This window comes from Moschus berezovskii, chromosome 21 (genome assembly GCF_049115385.1).
Source record: "Moschus berezovskii isolate FMDL1 chromosome 21, NW_MosBer_1.0, whole genome shotgun sequence".
Classification (NCBI taxonomy): Eukaryota; Metazoa; Chordata; class Mammalia; order Artiodactyla; family Moschidae; genus Moschus; species Moschus berezovskii.
In genome coordinates, this window is record NC_142480.1 from 50,178,962 (window position 1) to 50,193,299 (window position 14,338).

The 14,338-nt window shown below is 46.3% G+C and overlaps 1 long non-coding RNA gene across 1 annotated transcript; it reads right to left on the reverse strand.

Moving 5' to 3' along the window:
- Positions 1-8,866: 8,866 nt before the first annotated feature.
- Positions 8,867-11,888, reverse strand: LOC148774569 (uncharacterized). Its single transcript, XR_016035714.1, has 2 exons — positions 11,573-11,888; positions 8,867-9,225 (listed from the first exon to the last, which is right to left on the reverse strand). It is a non-coding gene; the product is annotated as an uncharacterized LOC148774569 (long non-coding RNA).
- Positions 11,889-14,338: the final 2,450 nt, after the last annotated feature.

Consider the following 14,338-nt stretch of genomic DNA (forward strand, 5'->3'; position numbering starts at 1 on the left):
AGTCAGCAGGGTCCCTTCATAGCCACATATTTGACCATGTTTGGGGGCCATCTCATGGCCATTGTGTCCCACGGTGTGGGAAGGCTCATTCCCATGTCTAGGGAAGATTCTATCGATGGGCCACTCAGTGTGCTACAATTGGACCAGGCCTTGCAAGTAGCAAAAGTCTCTGGACCACTGTCTTACTAGCCTCTTGGTCCAGGAAAATATTCCCTCTTGTTGCTTCTTCCCATATCTAGAGTTACATATTACAATCATTGATCTCATATGGAACTGCATATCAGCATTATATCACAGGCTCAGTCACACATTTGTTAAAGTAAGAAATAATCTTCTGAAACAAGTGACATAGAAAATAATGTAGCCATAACTAGCAGTTATTAGTAAAGTCATAAGTAAGAATTATAAGTCAAGAACTTTCATTAGGTAAAGCCTGGTATACCCCAAGTCATCTGACTTCATTTGTTAAATGACTATAGCCTGGTGTTAATCTCCTGGTTGTACATTATGGAGCATCTGATCTTTATCTGAAGATTGGTTACTGAGATAAGCCTTAGAAACAAACTTAGAGTGTCCTTTATAATAACTTAATTAAATCTTTTAGAAATATCACGTAACAAGGAACTGTCTCAGCAGTAAGTCTTAGTAAACACTTGACCTTAATTAACAAAACTAGAAACTTAGTTTAACAATTTGCAAAACTTAATATTCAGTGATTTTTCATTATGGAGGCATTAACCCTGTAGCCAGGAAGGCTTTAACCCATCAAATAAAAATGAGGTTTGTCAGGGAGCTGGGAAAAACCAAGCGGCCATCTTGGATTTCCCATAGCCCTGACTCTGATTTTCAGCTATTGTTCACTCATTTTTAATTCCCCAATTTAGGAGTAGACCATGTTTTAAGAATATTAGGATAGTACAAGTCTAGCAGTGAGGGGTTAGTTTTTGTATAAGCAGAAGGAGCTTTTACATGTACCATAATCTTAAATAACATTTATTTAATTTACTAAAGTAACAAAAGATTTTTAAAACAAATATGAATCACTTAAAGGCAAAGAAATTCATAATCTGTTATTGAAAGAAACAGAAAAAGAAAACTTTGTTCTCTTAACATAGACAGTAGACTAAATTCCAGTCTGTTACCAATTTACCAGATAGAAAACAAACAAAATTTATCAGTTAATCTTAGAAAAGTCTTTTCCATAAATCTTGAAGAACTAGCAGTATTTTTATAACGGCATGAGAGTGAAACCGTACAAGGCATGTTTAAAATCTAATTAAATTATAATTTACAAAGTAGCCTGTAACACTTTAACATGATAACTAGAATTATAACTGACAACACTTTACCAGGACATATCAGATTTTCATGAATTTCACATAATTTCTAGGATATCTATATAAGTAACATCACCCATACAGTATAACCTGAGAAGGCTCATCACTCCTCCAACAATATTTTCCATGCAATTTAACATGTCAGATGAACTCAGGTAGTTTAATAGCTCTTTGGGATGTCTCAGGGGCCCTCTGAAGCATCCCAAAGTCAGCTAGAAGTAAAGCTATTTAGGCAGTTTTGTCAATAAATATCAAAAGGGTTTATAACAGTCAGATAGAATCATGTAGATCACTGTGAAATAATATATTCACTTAGCCAAGGTAACAAAGATGATCAAAGGTAAACATAGAACAGATCTCTTCAGAGGTAAAGAAACTTAAAATCCATTATCAAAGGCAGTTCAACATCACTGACCTAGAGCCAGACATCTTGGAATGTGAAGTCAAGTGGGCCTTAGAAAGCATCACTACGAACAAAGCTAGTGGAGGTGATGTAATTCCAGTTGAGCTATTTCAAGTCTTGAAAGATGATGCTGTGAAAGTGCTGCACTCAATATGCCAACAGATTTGGAAAACTCAGCAGTGGCCACAGGACTGGAAGAGGTCAGTCTTCATTCCAATCCCAAAGAAAGGCAATGCCAAAGAATGCTCAAACTACCGCACAATTGCACTCATCTCACATGCTAGTAAAGTCATGCTCAAAATTCTCCAAGCCAGGCTTCAGCAATATGTGAACCGTGAACTCCCAGATGTTCAAGCAGGTTTTAGAAAAGGCAGAGGCACCAGAGATCAAATTGCCAACATCTGCTGGATCATGGAGAAAGCAAGAGAGTTCCAGAAAAACATCTATTTCTGCTTCATTGACTATGCCAAAGCCTTTGACTGTGTGGATCACAATAAACTGTGGAGCATTCTGAAAGAGATGGGAATCCCAGACCACCTGACCTGCCTCTTGAGAAACCTGTATGCAGGTCAGGAAGCAACAGTCAGAACTGGACATGGAACAACAGACTGGTTCCAAATAGGAAAAGGTGTACGTCAAGGCTGTATATTGTCACCTTGCTTATTCAACTTATATGCAGAGTACATCATGAGGAACGCTGGGCTGGAAGAAGCACAAGCTGGAATCAAGATTGCTGGGAGAAATATCAATAACCTCAGATATGCAGATGACACTACCCTTATGGCAGAAAGTGAAGAGGAACTCAAAAGCCTCTTGATGAAAGTGAAAGAGGAGAGTGAAAAGGTTGGCTTGAAGCTCAACATTCAGAAAACAACGATCATGGCATCTGGTCCCATCACTTCATGGGAAATAGATGGAAAAACAGTGGAGACAGTGTCAGACTTTATTTTTTGGGGCTCCAAAATCACTGCAGATGTTGATTGCAGCCATGAAATTAAAAGACGTTTGCTCCTTGGAAGGAAAGTTATGACCAACCTTGATAGTATATTAAAAAGCAGAGACATTACTTTGCCAACCAAGGTCCATCTAGTCAAGGCAATGGTTTTTCCCGTGGTCATGTATGGATGTGAGAGTTGGACTGTGAAGAAAGCTGATCGCCGAAGAATCGATGCTTTTGAACTGTGGTGTTGGAGAAGACTCTTGAGAGTCCCTTATACTGCAAGGAAATCCAACCAGTCCATTCTAAAGGAGATCAATCCTGGGTGTTCATTGGAAGGACTGATGCTAAAGCTGAAACTGCAGTACTTTGGCCACCTCATGCGACGAGTTGACTCACTGGAAAAGACTCTGATGCTGGAAAAGGTTGGGGGCGGGAGGAGAAGGGGACGACCGAGAATGAGATGGCTGGATGGCATCACCGAATCTGTGGACATGAGTTTGAGTGTACTCCGGTAGTTGGTGATGGACAGGGAGGCCTGGAGTGCTGTGATTCATGGGGTCGCAAAGTGTCGGACACGACTGAGCGACTGAACTGAACTGAACTCAACATCTCAAGAAAACTTTTATTTATACACAAAACTCTTCCCTTGGGGTCCACTTTCCATAAAACGTTCTTATCACTTTCTGTACCCATTTGTTCTCCCATCCTGGAACAGCCACCTGTAAGTCAGACCTACTTCCTTTTCCTTCATAAAACGTAACTTCATTCCTCATACCTTCTTTACTGAACACACACATCCTACTTCCCTTAAGCAACCAAGACTTGACCTTTATATTAGCATTCTATAGATTGGTGAACATAAATACCAGTGATAATTTCTAAAAAAAATTCTATCGAACTTCTCAGGATGGCATCAAACATTATTTATCAATAGTCCACAATCTTTAGTTTCTCTGTAAGTTAGTATTCAGTAATGAATATTTCAGAGTCTTATTTTATTTGGAAATAACCTAGCTATTCAATAAACTTCTGTTACTTAGTTTAGCACAACCCTAGAAATTCAAGTTACCAAAATCTAGAGAAACTGTTTTAGACAGACATTTGTAATCTTAATAGAGTTTATCGAAAAGCTCATATCTCATTTACATTTTTTGGGAAATTTTTTCACTCGAGATACCTTCCTTGCCGACAAACTTGTGACAGATATACAAATATAACAATATTTAACTTATAATAAACTTAGGTACAATGAAAATATGTTTAATGTTAATGACTCTTAGACATGTCAATATTAAATTAGCAAACAAACATTAATACTAGATATTTAATATTGAATATTTCCCATTTCAGGTGAATCTGAAATTCAGTTAGGTTAATTTCTCTTGTACTTAGAATTGTTTGATTTGTAAGCCCTTATTTATTTTAGGCCAATTAAATTAGAACTCACAACTTCAGCAATATTATAAAAAAACAAAACAAAACAAAAGACACACACTGAGACATACATAAATCCAGACAGACAGACAGAGATTTCATAGTTTTCTATTTGAGATTTAAATGTCTCTTTGAACCAGCCCCTCCTTTTTTTTTTGCTTGAAGTTCTAATTTGCCCAAGCCTGATGTCTCAGGCAAAGTGGACTATGTATTTCAGGGATATAGAAATAGTAACTTCAAGCTTTTCCCTAGGCAGGGCTTTTAACAAGCTGCTGCTGCTGCTAAGTCGCTTCAGTCGTGTCCGACTCTGTGCGACCCCATAGACGGCAGCCCATCAGGCTCCTCTGTCCCTGGGTTTCTCCAGGCGAGAACACTGGAGTGGGTTGCCATTTAACAAGCTGCTGCTGCTATGTCACGTCAGTCGTGTCCGACTCTGTGTGACCCCATAGACAGAAGCCCACCAGGCTCCCCCGTCCCTGGGATTCTCGAGGCAAGAACACAAGCTAGTTGATTCTAATTTCACATGCAAAAAGAACCGGTTTTGCACTTTCCAAGAAAAAAAAATTTTGTTTTAACCAGTTTTCTCCGGAGTCTAAAGAATATCATGGCCATTCTGTGTCAAAAGGTCAGCTTTCCTTTCTGTAGTCAAAGTTTTACACCTAAATTATAGACTAAATATGCTCAAATTGACTCTGATATCAGGGGCAGATCAGTTGATAAAATTCTTGGATTGTCCCTCTGGTGGGAAGTGAGGTCTTTGTCCCATCAGAAGAATCTGAAGGGTTAAGGAAACTTGCAGGAGTGGGGGAAGCTTGATCCTCCCCACCCTGAGAAACAGGAGTAGTTAGAAGGGAACTTTTTAGGATGTTTAGGAGTGGGGGAGACTTGGTTCCCTCCCCACCTGAGAGAGAAGCATAGAGGAGGGTTTTTGATCCTTCAGGCTTTTGAATATAGGAGAAAGACCTGAATCAAAGGGAACCTCAGAATTCTTTCCTAGAGATCACGTGGCTATGAAAGGCTGAGTAGGGGTTGTCTAGGAAATCTGATGGAGAGAGACAGAGGGGGACAGGAGATAGGGAGGCAACAGAAAGACACATCCGGCATGAGTCCCTCAAATCCAGATTCTAACTGAGGGCCATGAAGGACTGAACGTAAGGAAATTCTGAGTCCTTTCTCTGCTTTTGGCAAAAGCTAGTGTGCCATTCAGAGGCCACTTTTTTGGGGTCCCCCAGTTTGTACTGGGGCTAGGCCTTTTGCAGGGTCAAAATTTTCCAGTTTCTGAGAATGTAGCCAAGGGGTGAGTCTGAGAGAGGCTCCCAAGACATACCACAAGCCATCCTTAGCCTACATGCTGTAGGACAGGGGTACTGAGAATCACCAACTGGCAAAAAGTCATTCCTTTTGGCCTCAGTGACGTCTCTGTGCAACTGTTGGCACAAAAATAGCCGACATTCCCAACAGTCGCGTCCGACAGTGAGCGGGGACCTCTGAGAACCATGCAGCTAAGGCACCACGTGACCTGGCCAGAGACAGACAGAGGTCCCTGGGAGCAGCTGGGTGACTCACCACTGGGCGATTCCCTGAAACGTGGAAGGCACTCTTAGGATGGCTCAGAGGCAACACCCAGGCTCCTGTAAATCAATCCGGACCGAAAGGGAAAGAAGGGAAAGTGACAGGGAAGAAGCCTGCAGAAGCCGCCTTACAATGCTATGGGGGAGCGGTGGCCGGGGGACAATGGTCTGTCTCTGTTTTGCTTCAACCACTATGTGCCTGACACGATGCACGGAAGTTGTCTTGCTGGGGGCGGATGCCCTTGTGGCATGATCCGTTCCGCGTCCCCCTTATCCTCACATGGGAGTCTTCATGTGGCAGGCGCCCTAATGGCTTTTAAGTGCCTGAGCTGTGCCCACACGATATTGGTTGGCCTAGTCCTCAGCTAGAAAGAAGACAAAGGAGAGACCCTCACCCATTCGGGTGGCAGCTACTGGGGCTCAGTGAGCTGTGGGGGCTTTGGAACACACCAGAGGGTAAGCCTGGCCAGAGTTCCTCAGTTGCTTCTACAGCACTTGCCTGTTCGCAGAGGGTCCCTATGAGAAAGGAGAAGCGAGGAGGTGGGGAAGAGACCCCAAGTCCCCATATAGGCCACCAAAAATGTCGTGGCCTAGGTGTGGGTTGAAAAGAATTTCCAGACATAAGGCAGAATGAGAGGGAAATAAAGTTTATTAGAATGGGAGACACTGTTAGAACAGTGGACAGGCTCAAGGGAGAACCGACATTGAACAGGGGTCTTTAGTCCACTTTTATACCCAGGGTCCAAGGAGTGGGATAGGGGTCTTGCGCGTCATTTGCTGATTGGATGAGGCACGTATACTGGGTGGAGGGAAGAGCAAATACCTTCTCCCTGTGGGGTAGGAGGGGAGACAGGTTATACTGCTCAGGAGGACCCGAAATTCATTAATAGTTACAAGAAGGGGGAGGGAAGGACGAGAAGGGTCTGGTTTTTCCATTCCTGCACTGCAAGACCCTCCTTGGTATATCTGCTCTTTCGTCCTTGGGTCACCACAATTCGGACTGTTGTTGTTGCTGGCAGGAGTAGTTGGGGAAGACATCTGTGGAGTCTGAACAGGACAGGCTCCCTTGTTTGATGGGGCTGGGAGCTTGCCCTGGGAGCCATTTCCCAAAAGGGGGGTGCCATCCTTATGAAATTTAGAACAGCATTGCTTTGCCCAGTGATTTCCTTTTTTACATTTTGGGCAGAGGCTGGGGACATTCCCCTTTTGTGAATTACCTTTTTGAAAGTTCCCATTTTTGAACTTACATTCAAGCCTAGTATGTCCAGGTTTCCCACAATTAAAACAAGTGCTGGGGAATTTAGGAAGTTGTAATCTAGCCATGATCTGAGCCACAGTCAGCTCCCGGTCTTGTTTTTGCTAACTGTATAGAGCTTCTCCATCTTTGGCTGCAAAGAATATAATCAGTCTGATTTCGGTGTTGACCATCTGGGGATGTCCATGTGTAGAGTCTGCTCTTGTGTTGTTGGAAGAGGGTGTTTGCTATGACCAGTGCGTTCTCTTGACAAAACTCTATTAGCCTTTGCCCTGCTTCATTCCGTGCTCCAAGGCCAAATTTGCCTGTCACTCCAGGTGTTTCTTGACTTCCTACTTTTGCATTCCAGTCCCCTATAATGAAAAGGACATCTTTTTTGGGTGTTAGTTCTAAAAGGTCTTGTAGGTCTTCATTGAACCGTTCAACTTCGGCTTCTTCAGCGTTACTGGTTGGGGCATAGGCCTGGATTACAGTGATATTGAATGGTTTGCCTTGGAAACGAACAGAAATCATTCTGTCGTTTTTAAGATTGCATCCAAGTACTGCATTTCGGACTCTTTTGTTGACCATGATGGCTACTCCATTTCTTCTAAGGGATTCCTATCCCACAGTAGTAGATATAATGGTCATCTGAGTTAAATTCACCCATTCCAGTCCATTTTAATTCACTGATTCCTTGTTCACTCTTGCCATCTCTTGTTTGACCACTTCCAATTTGCCTTGATTCATGGACCTAACGTTCCAGGTTCCTATGCAATAATGCTCTTTACAGCACCGGACCTTGCTTCTATCACCAATCACATCCACAAGTGGGTATTGGTTTTGCTTTGGCTCCATCCCTTCATTCTTTCTAGAGTTATGTCTCCACTGAGCTCCAGTAGCATACTGGGCACCTACCAACCTGGGGAATTCCTCATTCAGTATCCTATCATTTTGCCCTTTGACACTGTTCATGGGGTTCTCAAGGCAAGTATACTGAAGTGGTTTGCCATTCCCTTCTCCAGTGGACCACATTCGGCTGTGGTCCATCTGATCAGATCGACTAGTTTCCTGTGATTATGATTTCAGTGTGTCTGCCCTCTGATGCCCCCTCGCAATACCTACTGTCTTATTTGGGTTTCTCTTTCCTTTCGCGTGGGATATCTCTTCACACTGCTCCAAGAAAGCGCAGCTGCTGCACCTTACCTTGGATGAGGGGTATTTCCTCAAGGCCGCCCCTCCTGACCTTGAACATGGAGTAGCTCCTCTCGGCCCTCCTGCCCCCGCGCAGCCACTGCCTATTGGACGTGGGGTAGCTCCTCTCGGCCGCCGGCCCTGGCCTCAGGCGTGGGGTAGCTCCTCATGGCCGCGCCTCTTTGCATGTTCGGTTGCGCCGGGGCCGGCCTCTGCGCCGCCGGGGCCGGCCTCTGCGCCGCCGGGGCCGGCCTCTGCGCCGCCGGGGCCGGCGTCTCTCGCGTCTGCGCCTCCAGTACTGACTTGATCAATGCCCACGTACTCCAAATAGAAACAGGGAGCGGAGTTCCTTTTGCATGTTCTTTCTTCAGCTCAGCTCCAACCTTTTCCCAGGCTTTTAAAGCTAAGGTCCCTATTAATGGGAACCAGCAGCAGCATTTATCCACTGCTTGTAACAATTCTAATAATTGCCCTTCACTAATAGAAACTCCTCCGGCTTTCAAGAGCTGTCTTAATAGACAAATATACGGGCAACAGTGTTCTGCACTCTCAACATTTCCCATTTTAACCCCGATTAAATGCCTGAAAGACTTACCAGTGGAGATTTCAGAGGCCTCTCAACCGTCCCAGGTTCTGCGTCACTGTAGTTTCATTTGCACTCATAAAGGCCTTTTGCTCCAGCCCCACATTGGGTGCCAATTGTTGCCTTAAAGGCCCAGGAGCGAGCCACGAGAATGAAGACAGAACACGAAATCTGGTGCAATGGGTCAGGGGACCTGCAGCCTCTACTGGACTGAGGTGCAGAGTCCACTCTGAGTCCAGCTTTTATTCCAAATTGCAGACTACAAGACTTGCTTTGATCTTATCTTTCTCAAGACGCATGCTGTTTTAAGCACGTTCTCCTAAATGTCATGGACTTCGTTGACATAGTCCAGATCTCCTTGTTTTTACCCCAGGCTGTTCCCTTCTGGGCCAGTCTCGGGGACAATGAGCAAGTGCATAGGCAGCGTTCATGCCTGGTGCCGATCTGGTGTTCCAAGGTCCATGCTTTCATGATCCCAGTCATACTCCCTTCTGCGTCTGGCCTTGGGGTTTGTAGCAAGGGTATTATTCTAAGAAAAACATGAAAGCTAATCATTAGCATAGTTCCTTAATGTATGCTGTTTTTCCAGCTTCTGTTTCTGTGGAATCTCTCAAGGCTGGGTAAGGACATTATTAGGAATTCCCGTACGGCTCCCTCCCTTCCTTCACCCTTCCTCATTCTCCTTTCTATTTCCTTCCCTCCTGCTCTGTCTCCTTCCTGTTTTGTGTGGTTGCCCACAGCCTGTTTTGCCTTTTTCTCTTGCTGCTCCCATCTTTTCACATTTTCTGCTTTTTGCCCCTTTTCTGGTCATCCTTGGTGTTCTCATCTCCTGTGTCCTGACCACCTCTCCCTGTTTTCCTTCTTCTGATCCATCAGGACCTGAGACTCCTTCCTCCTCTGCCCACCGCCCCCTCCCACCTCCTAAGGTGCTGACTGCACAGCACACAGCGCTCTGTGCAGCTGTTCACAGCCTGGGCCTCTGGTGGGGCCTCATTGCCAAAGCGTGTCTGTCCCCCTGACGGTGTGGGGTGTGTGTCTGGCTTTGGGGGCGGGGTGGATATATAGGGATTGGGCCCTGTCTCAGAGGAGAGGGATGTATCGTGTGTCTCCCCTTTACGTTAAAATGAAATCTCTGCGGGTCAGTAATTTCCAGTGGGCAAGAGTCTTGAAGCAGAGACCCTGGGTCCCTGGGTCCCACCTGGTGCTCAGCCCCACCTGAGATTGGCTTATTAAACACTGGCTGCCTAGAGGGCATCTTAGAGGAAGCTGGAGGTGAATGCCTTCCATCCCAGTACTCTGGGGAATCAAAAAAAGGAGCCAGTAGAGAACCCAAGGTCTTGAAGACACCTGTCTGCAGTGTTGGTGAGGGGCAGTGATGTAGCCCCCCCATCTCAGTGATAGAAACATCATGTCCTGCCTCTGCTGGGAGAAGAGCATGGCCACTGCAGCCTTCAAGGTGATGCTAGCCTGGAGTTTTTTTCTTATCTCCTGTTCAGGGAGTCAAAAACAGGGCGATCCTGTTTTTAAAGGGGAAGTCTCTTTTCAAATTTTCCTGAGCAGGTGGTTTAGGGGGTGAAGTTTGCTGCTTCCGTCGTCATAGGAATCGCAGCGCCTGACTGTGAGGTGACACATGTTTATTTCTGTGTGCCAGGTGCTTTCTGCTTCTGCTTCCTGTTTCTCTGAGCCTCAAGCGTACTACGATCTATATCAGTGTATATTATTTTTAAAAAATTTCTGAAGCTTCCGGTTCCCATCAGCCCCTGCAGTTAATCCCAGAGAAAACCCTTGTCCCTTTTCCCATATTGATAATATCCTTTGTAATCTCAATAGAAATATGGAAGGAAGGAAAAACTCTGCAAGACAAATTCACATATACTAATGCCCCAAATCTGCTCACAGCAGAGACAGAGCAGGTCAGAAGGGTCCTAGCCAATGTGCACCCTCACCCAAACCTAGGTTTCTGGGACCACAGCCAGGGGTTGTGGCCCAGCCTGTGACTCAAGAGGTTGGACCCCACCAAGTGCCAATATCCTGTCGCCCTAACTCTGAAAGGGGCCATGGCAGCACCCGGATGCCTCTCTTTGAAGGTGTATGCCTGTGTGCACACTCAGTGTGTGTTTCTGCGTGTGTTTGTATGTGTGTCTGAGTATATGTGCCCACTGCTCCCCTGCATTGAGACGGGCAGCCCTTTACAGTAACTGGTGGCTATAAAGGCCCCACAAGTCTCCCATGGACAGAGCAGTCTGGTGGGCTACAGTTCTTGTGGTTGCAAAGAGTTGGACATGACTTAGTGACTAAACAAGTACGGATATGTGAAGAAGCAACAGGAGCGAACCATTTCCTCAGGACTTGGGACCAGACCACCTCTTCTCTGGGAGCCCTTTCAGCCTCATAAACAGTCAGATGACTTTAAGACTCCACATGGTCAACAAATACCATTGAGCACTGAGTGATTGTGTGCCAGGCGCTGATCTAGGCACTGGACAGAGAGCAGAGAACAGAACCGAGAGTTCTGCCCTCATGGAGCTTGCACTCGAGCACAGGAGATGAGCACATCGATATATAACATCGAGTCAGTGAGTGATAAATGCCACATAAAAGGAACACAGGTGAGAAGAGTTACTGGAGTGCCTATGCGGGGGTGGGGGGCAAGGCTGCTATTTTAGGTGGGTGGGCAGGGTGGACATTTAAGAAGATACTGAATGAAGCGAATAGGCTGTATAATGACAACTCCCCATTCCTGCCTCCGGAGCTGATCTCTCTTGGGTCCACAGTCACAGCCAACCGCCTCCTGATCTCTCCCTCCAGATGTCTCAGGACACGTCACGCTTAACACGTCCAGTCCCACCTCTTCAACCCCCACCCCCAGCACATACCGATCCTTCCTCATCTTCCCGTCTCAGTCAATGGCACCACCTTCACAGATGCTCTTCATAAAATACTTGTGAGTCCACACACTCGTCTTTATCTCTCAAGCCACCTGAGGCCATCCATCCGTCCCCTCACAGGCACTCCTGCCATAAGCTTCTAGTTGCTTTCTCTGTTTCCATCCTTTCCCTCAAAGTATGACTTGGAGTAAAGTCAAAGTAAGATACTTTGAATGTTTCTGTTTGCTCCCTTAGGATGGAACAGATTCCAAAACGTCATCTCCAAAGCCCTGCAAGTTCAGGCTCCTTTCTACCTCTCCAGCCTCCTCACCTCCCTCCCTCCAGCCACTGACAAGTGCTTCCAGTTCCTCTTTGTGATCTCAGGGCCTTTCACCTCACGTGTGTGCACACCACCCAAACCCGAGCTGAGACGAGAACTCAGCCCGGCTCACAGTGGTCAGTCCTGTGCCCAGTCAAAGCCGCTCTAAGCCTCAGCTTGCTCATCCGGGAAATGGAGATAAGAGCTCCTGTGATTAGTCATAAAGGCTGTTAACTGCACCCTGAAGAGAACATCTCAGTCACTTAAGCAGAGAGAACTGTACTAGAAGGATGCAGCATAGCTTGGAGACTCATTAGGGAGGGACCAGCCTGACTACAGGCTGAAACCAGGAAGGAGGGGTGCTGGGCAGCCAGGTCACAGCCAAGGGCAGCTGGTCCAGGCACCGTGGCCACTGGAAGCACACACTGGATGCCACTGCGGGCCCCGCAGAAGGAATTCTGATCTGTCTTTTTTTCTGTGTATCACCTGTTCTTGCGTGTCCAGGACCCACCTATGGGGCAAGTCAAATATTTATCTGGCCTTTTAAGATTCTTATTGAGGGTGAGGCCCAGTCTCTTGCCAGGACTCACACAATGAGCTTGTTCTCAAATATGGCAGGAAGTTCACATTCTCAGTGGTTCCCCTCCATGGCAACGTCCATCACACAAGGCCAAGTGTTGTTAGGAATATTAAATGAGACTAAATATGACTCAGCGATTCAAAAAAATTTCCCCAATGGCAGGATGGAATGTCTCCCAGTCAGGAGGTTCATCCTGGAACCTGAGCTATACGCTTATGTTATATTCATTTAACAAACCCCTGCCATGTGCCAATGGGGTAGTTATGGACATAAAAGTTTTAAGAGGTGTAGCACTCACTGAATATCAGGTACTGCTTTAAACTCATTTGTTCCTTCCAGGAGCCCATGAACTTTGTACTCACTGTCTCCATTTTCACAGGTACAAAGAGCTTAACTGGCCAAGATCTTACACTGAGTAAGTGGCCAAGCTGGGATTTGAACCCAGGCACTTGAGTTCAGGATAGTAATTTCTGATTGGCATTGACTTTGTACCTTATATCCAAGAAAGGTAGAGTAGTCAACATTTTCAAAGCAGCAACAGGCTGACTGGGTGAGTTACTACCTCCACATCATTTCATCGTAAGGGATACTGTTAGTATTATCCCCATTTAAAAGCTGATGAAACTGAGGCTCAGGTTGTATATTCTATCATTTGCTCAAGGTCACAGCAACTGCCTGACAGTGTCAGGATTTGAATAAAAGTCTGTCTGCCTGCAAAGCTCAGCAGGTAATAGAAATTACCTCAGGAAATGCTGAGTCCCTTCCCTCTACTCTCAAGTCCGAGAATCGTCTCCTGACTTCTGTCTGTCCTGCTCTGATCGCAGTGCCCCACTCAGAGGTCCTGCAGCAGTGCTGCCATCTCAGCCAGACCAGTTCCTGTTGACTAGCCAGCCGGAACATGGCAGAGTGTGGAGACCTTATATAGGCATTGATTAGAACCTCACTGCCTTCTCCTCAGCTCACATGACTCCCTACAGGCACCTTCACACAGGAGCCAGCCACACAGACAAAGGCCACATAGATTGGCAGCCAGCACTGCCACCCCCAACCAGGGTGGACAGGCAGGTGCCTGAGGCCACAGAAGAAAAGGGTCCCTCTCCTCTCCACTCAAAGCTGGACTGAGGAAGTTATCTCCATGATTTCCCACAGAAAGCCAGAGGATGGGAACAGCTGTGCCCCGGGCTCTTTTTTGGATGGGGCTCAGGACACAGTCTGGCGGGACATCAGCTGGAGTCACCCTGCATGGAGGAGCCTCTGGCTGCTGCCCCGGGAGACAGGGAGACCAGGAAGGGAGCAAGGAAAGGGCCTGAGACTTGGGCACTGGGCAAATAGGGGATCTTCTCCATCAACTGTTTGTGCTAAAGGGCTGGGGGAGGCCCTGGTCACACAGCAGATGGGCTTGGGGGCCACACTCCCCCTCCCCAAATTCCTGGACCCAAGGTGCCTCCCTTCCTTCTGCCTTTGGAGACAGGCCTGTGCGGGCCTCTCTCAGCTCCCCCAGCCAGTCTGCTTTGGAGCCAGAACCACATGTGACTGTCGCCCGGCTGTGGCTCCTGATCTACCTTGCTCTCACCCTAGGCTTCCCTTTCCTCTTCCCCTGCTGAGGTCAGTCCCTTTGTTCTCTGAGCAGAAAAGACTGTGTGTTTCGTAAAGGAAACAGGAGCTCCGCAAACAGGATGAGAGCATCCAGGCTGCTGAACTGGATTCTGAAGAAGAGAAATTGAAGAGTGTCCAGGAACAAGGGAGTGTGGGAGACCTCAGATGGTGGGGACACCTGGAAGCAGTTTATTTTTGAAAAGCATCACTGGAGAGTTGGACCACTGGGAAGTGACTGAGAAAACTCATGTTATAGAGAAAAACATGTTTACCACCAAGC